The sequence below is a fragment of the Larimichthys crocea genome, chromosome X (genome assembly GCF_000972845.2).
Source record: "Larimichthys crocea isolate SSNF chromosome X, L_crocea_2.0, whole genome shotgun sequence".
NCBI classification, from domain to species: domain Eukaryota; kingdom Metazoa; phylum Chordata; class Actinopteri; family Sciaenidae; genus Larimichthys; species Larimichthys crocea.
The window spans coordinates 33,011,108-33,017,544 of NC_040020.1; the positions used below are offsets into that span (position 1 = coordinate 33,011,108).

Here is a 6,437-nt window from a genome sequence, read left to right on the forward strand (position 1 = left end):
CAAGATCGATCACTGATGCTCCAAAGAGAAGTGTACTCTATCTGTGTCGGCTGCAATCGCGGTGTCGGGCGCTCAGTTTGACGAGAAGTGTGGAGTATATAACATTCTATTCTAGAATGCAAAGTCATGAATATTTAATGTTTCATTTCAAAACAATAATCCCAGATGCAGTATGATCAATGGCTTGTTATTGATGTGCATTACACACATTGCCACTCTAATCTATAAAAACAAACAAATACGCACAGTTTCCCTTTAGCTGAATGATTTTTGTCTTGAAGAATCTTAAAGTCAGACTGCCTAGATAAATCTTTTGTTCTTTTGATAAGAAATTATGCTCATTTGTTAACATACAGGTATACAGATAATTCGACAAGCTTTGAGCCAAGATGAGGTGGAAGAAGATATACCAGCCGTGGAAATGATTGATGTGGAACTCTTTGACTTTTAAAAAGTACAGTTTGATAAAAATGACAGATGTCACAACATTGCTGTCGAACAGAGAATATCAGGTTCATGGTGGTCAAATGAATGACTCAGATTCAAATGTTGGCAAAAATTCAAGCTAATCAGGCTGCCATACATGACAATACATGTCTTATCTTTGACCAAGAGCCCAGAAAAACTCCACCGCCTTGAAAGTCTGCTGGACTGAAGGAGATCAAACACCACAGGACAGTAGTAATACACGTGCCCATAGTAAGTATTGCTTCACATTGCTGTAGAAAATTAAGAACAGTCAAACTACATCAATCTACTGGACTTACAGTTTGAGGCAATGAGTGTCTAGAGTCACACTGAAGTGAAATGTCACCTCAGAACACTCAGAAGAACTGGAGCTGTTCCCCGCTCTTCTTGATGTGCCAGCTGGTGCCTGGGCCTGAATGAAGAGATTATAGACCTCAGACCTAAGTGTCAGTCACACTAGTCTCTTATGCTGAATTTAAATAACTGCTGCTGGCCATAAAAATTGGAGCAAAGAAGCCCACAGAGCACGGCAGCCCCAAGACAAATGGTACAAGTAAACCATCTTACTGAGGGTAAGCAAGAGGTTGTGTGCCGAATGTGAGAGGAAGGTGCACCCGCGATGTGACAGAGATGTTCCCAGGGGGGTTTCGGGGTAAAATGAGATTATCCATCTCTGTAACTCTCAGCTTCCAGACAAGCAATGCTTTACGTAAACTTTGAATTGTTAAGGTGGCATGGACAGTCAGATCCACACTCAGCTATTACACTTGCAGTGCTATAAGCTTAAATTTCATGCTTAAAACTGGCAGATAAACACCACACTGTCTGTACATGGTATTACAGTATTCTATAGTAGACACAGGGTCACAGAGAGCTCAGCCTGTGCTGCATATCTCTACTGTCACACTCTCTTTTCCCCTGCTAGTCATCACAAATACAGTAAGGCAAGACCTTAACTAAAATACCAAATAACAACCTGTGACTGTGACACTATGTTCAATGCCTGGCTGCAAACCAAATTTTATTGTTATAAAGGTGTTGTTGAAGATAAGGAATAGAACATCACAGGAGAGATGTACAGAGATTCTTACACCTCCACATTTTAAATCACAGTAGCACAGTTGGTAGAGCATGCAGGTTATCTGCTTCTACTTCCTCAATATGACCAGATAATCTTTGAAGGCTGCTGAGTGTACAACATATCTTTCTTTCTTTGTTTTTTTGTTTTGTTTTTTTGCACTGACAACACATCATTCCACTGTCTTACAGAGTGTACATCAACCTCTTCACTTCTGTATCATGTTCCCAAAACACAGAAACACAGAGAGAGTGTGTAACTGTTATAAATAATAACAATAATAAATTTACTGCAACCTTTTTCCTATAGTGTATCATGATTGCATAATTGAACAACATATTTTCTCAAATATATTCAATGGTAGAAAGGCCTTAGTGCAGGATCTTAAATTAGAATCCTGTGATGCACTGAAAAATGTAGCTAAATGTGGCTTTAAAAAAACATTTGGGATTTGGGGTCTATAGGTGGTGGCAGCTGCCCCAGACACCGGTAGCAGTTGAGACAGATGTTGAGAGATGAATTAAATCAATGCAAATTAATGCAGAAAACGCATGATGGATATGTTACTTCCATCAAGTCTAATACAACAATGACTGTTTTATAAAAAAAATTTAAACAGATGATCAAAGCAGCAGTAGTTGCCGTGGCATGTCAGTGGCAGCTGCTCCACACAGTGGCAGCGGTTGAGAGATTAATTAAGAAAACCGTAAATTAATGCAGAAATCAAGTAATGGAAATGCCAGCGAGTTTAATACAACTCTGAATCTGTTTTATAAAATAAAAAATAAAAACAAATGTCCATAACAGCAGCAGTTGCAGTGGCAGGGCAGTGGTAACTTCCCCAGACACCGGCAACTTCCGTGGCACACACACACACACATACACACACATGTAGGTGCTGATTGGCCGAAGAGGCGTCCTGTGTATCTGTGCTCAATTGCTCTGCCTCAACTACCCGGATGTTTGTCACAGTAAATTTAATTTGAATTGTGAACTGAATGTTCAGTTCCAAACTAATAAATTCAATTTGAAATTACAATTCAGATTCAGTTTTTCAATGCAATGATTCAAACTGAACAATTCAAATTCAAATATGAATGATTCAAATTCAGTTTTTGGTGGCACATATTTCAGCCCATAAAGTGCTATCTGGAGACACTTTTCATAAACTGCTAACTGTTTTATTCTCCGCGAGAGTTTTGCTCGTTTATTTTGGTCGGTGTCTACATCGGGCCAGTGTTACTGAGGTGTTACAACACCTGGCCGACCAGATAAACAACGTGGAGAAAAAACACCCGGACTCTCTGCTCATTGTTTGGGGGGACTTAAACAGAGCAAACCTGAGCCATGAACTGCCAAAACATAAACAGCATGTTAAGTGTCTCACCAGAGACACTAACACTCTGGACCATTGTTACACTGTTTTAAAGACTCATATCACTCAGTCCCCCGTGCAGCCTTGGGACTCTCTGATCACTGCATGGTTCATCTTATCCCGACCTACAGGCAGAAGCTGAAATCTGCTAAGCCTGTGGTCAAGACGGTGAGGAGATGGACCGATGAGGCCAAAGTGGAACTACAAGCCTGCTTTGACTGCACTGATTGGACTGTTTTTGAGGCTGCAGCCTCAGACCTGCATGAACTGTCTGATACCGTGACATCAGCTTTTGTGAGGACATGTGTGTGCCCACCAAGACCTTCTGCACATACATACACCTCTCCCCTCAGACCCTCCACCAGCACTCAGGATCTGTGAAGAGAATGTTTGTCAGATTTTCAGCTGGCCCCCATCTTCACCCAGATCTTCAACAGATCCCTGGAGCTGTTCGAAGTCTGCTCATGCATCAAACATCCCCACAATAATCCTGGTCCCCAAGTAACCCACCATGCCTCAGTCTATCTAAAAGAATGTCATGATCAGCTGCGTTGAAGGCAGCAAGAACTGAACACATGCCTGCATCTGCATCCCATTAAGCACTAAGGGCTGAATGAAACCAGACTGTAGAATATAATCAGACCCAGATGACATACAATACGCAAGAAACTGCTTTGAAACTACTTTTTTAAGAATTTTCGAAACAAGGCTTAGAAAATTGTATGATGATTTTCTAGGTAGGTATCTAGGCTGGGTTTTCAAAGTATCTAGGACACAACCTTCAAAATACAATCTCTAATTTCAAACCAAATGTAACTGAAATTTTGTAAAGAGGGCTGGAGGATATTTGTGCGCATATAGGACATGATTTCTAGGAATTCATTTTCTAGGAATTCTACACTCTCTTCATGTTCTGTGCCTAAAACAACTTACTGCTAAATGTCAGCAAAACCAAGGAGCTGATCATTCATTTCAGGGGGAAAAATGGTAAAGACACACACCTCTGTATCCTGACTACAACAGTCGAGCTGAGGCAAAACAAGTGAACACTACTACTCAACACAGACAGATGAATCCTCTCTGAATCCAAAGACAGAGAAGTGAGGGAGTGGGATGTAGTGGAGAGCAGGCTGTCGATACAGAACATTAATTTTTCTTTTTCTTTCTGCTTTTTTTTTTCAAAAGAAAATAATATACAGCAAAATTAACATTGCAGCAAAACCCATACTTCAGATAAAATCAGAATATTGCCTGTATATTGAAACACACTTCCCTCCACAAGTCGTAAATTATTAATTGGCCTATAAGATACTGTCCATTAGTAATGTTTATCTAATAATCTAGATGCACACAGCAGTAGGCTGAAAATAGATTCAGTCAAGCATATGACAAAAATATGTAGCACCAGTAACATGTAAAGTAGCCACACATATACAAAAATGCTAAAATGAATAATTTTGGGACTACACACAGTTGCATTAAGCAAATGCTCAAAGCAGAACAACATTACACTCAGACCTGCAGCCAGGAAAGGCCAGCTACACTGCAAAGCAAGGCAACAGAGCAAATCTAATGCTAGCACAGGCTAAGAAGGTGCAGTACAGGGAAACTGTATGAATGCCTACCTTAAAATCTCTGGGAAACTGATCACTTAGAGACAAACTAGCCAAGCCCAGTTATGGACACACCAGGCTTTGGACCACACTACTAACAGGTTCAAGACGTTTGAGACGTACTGTACATCTGACTGCAGTCATACTGCTGGCCAGTTAGGGTGCATCACTGAATCACTGATTACAGCATGGTGACTATATAGTGGGAAGGAACGAGTAAACCTAACCTACTCAGCCTTTTAGGTGCTTCCCAGCTCTTCTTCTATGGATGATTCAGTTCCCGTTCTGCTTGCAGTCTTAACACGCAATGAACATTTACTTTCTCTTTCAGTCTCATACCTATCCATATGACCTTTCATCAACATTTTTTGCAATTCCACTGTTATACAGCTGATTATTAGTAAAGTTTATAATTCTATAACTTGGCGGGATTACCAACTGCCCCATGGTCTCAGACCCTCAAGGGTCAGAATCATGGAGGAGATCATTTTTGATCATTTTTGCTCGTTTATTTTGGTCGGTGTCTACATCGGGCCAGTGTTACTGAGGTGTTACAACACCTGGCCGACCAGATAAACAACGTGGAGAAAAAACACCCGGACTCTCTGCTCATTGTTTGGGGGGACTTAAACAGAGCAAACCTGAGCCATGAACTGCCAAAACATAAACAGCATGTTAAGTGTCTCACCAGAGACACTAACACTCTGGACCATTGTTACACTGTTTTAAAGACTCATATCACTCAGTCCCCCATGCAGCCTTGGGACTCTCTGATCACTGCATGGTTCATCTTATCCCGACCTACAGGCAGAAGCTGAAATCTGCTAAGCCTGTGGTCAAGACGGTGAGGAGATGGACCGACGAGGCCAAAGTGGAATTACAAGCCTGCTTTGACTGCACTGATTGGACTGTTTTTGAGGCTGCAGCCTCAGACCTGCATGAACTGACTGATACCGTGACATTAGCTTTTGTGAGGACATGTGTATGCCCACCAAGACCTTCTGCACATACATACACCTCTCCCCTCAGACCCTCCACCAGCACTCAGGATCTGTGAAGAGAATGTTTGTCAGATTTTCAGCTGGCCCCCATCTTCACCCAGATCTTCAACAGATCCCTGGAGCTGTTCGAAGTCTGCTCATGCATCAAACATCCCCACAATAATCCTGGTCCCCAAGTAACCCACCATGCCTCAGTCTATCTAAAAGAATGTCATGATCAGCTGCGTTGAAGGCAGCAGAGCAAATCTAATGCTAGCACAGGCTAAGAACGTGCAGTACAGGGAAACTGTATGAATGCCTACCTTAAAATCTCTGGGAAACTGATCACTTAGAGACAAACTAGCCAAGCCCAGTTATGGACACACCAGGCTTTGGACCACACTGCTAACAGGTTCAAGACGTTTGAGACGTACTGTACATCTGACTGCAGTCATACTGCTGGCCAGTTAGGGTGCATCACTGAATCACTGATTACAGCATGGTGACTATATAGTGGGAAGGAACGAAGGAAGGATGAAGGACCTTTCATCAACATTTTTTGCAATTCCATTGTTATACAGCTGATTATTAGTAAAGTTCATAATTCTATAACTTGGCGGGATTACCAACTGCCCCGTGGTCTCAGACCCTCAAGGGTCAGAATCATGGAGGAGATCATTTTTGCTCCAGTAGTGTTTTTATTCCAGCCCTGACTGGTTTAGTTTTTCAGGATTTTTCTAGATCAATCTCTTTCAGTTGTTTTGTAATTGTAGAACCAAGTTAACCAAGTACTCTGCCAAAGAGAACACAAAGACAAAACAAAACCTGTACTCTGAATGCACACACAGACTGGAAAGAGGCGTAGCAGTACAGGAAAGAGTGGGAGGGACTGAGCAAATCATTTCCTTGTTTATGACCCCAAG

At 41.6% G+C, this 6,437-nt stretch overlaps 1 protein-coding gene across 1 annotated transcript in view; it reads right to left on the reverse strand.

The window, feature by feature from the left end:
• si:ch211-207d6.2 (sickle tail protein) overlaps nt 1–4,666 on the reverse strand; it is a 96,956-nt gene extending 92,290 nt beyond the window's left edge. Inside the window, exon 1 of the mRNA XM_027283497.1 lies at nt 4,547–4,666. The gene's annotated coding sequence lies outside the window, so the exon portion shown is untranslated. The remainder of the gene's footprint in view (nt 1–4,546) is intronic.
• Nucleotides 4,667–6,437: the final 1,771 nt, after the last annotated feature.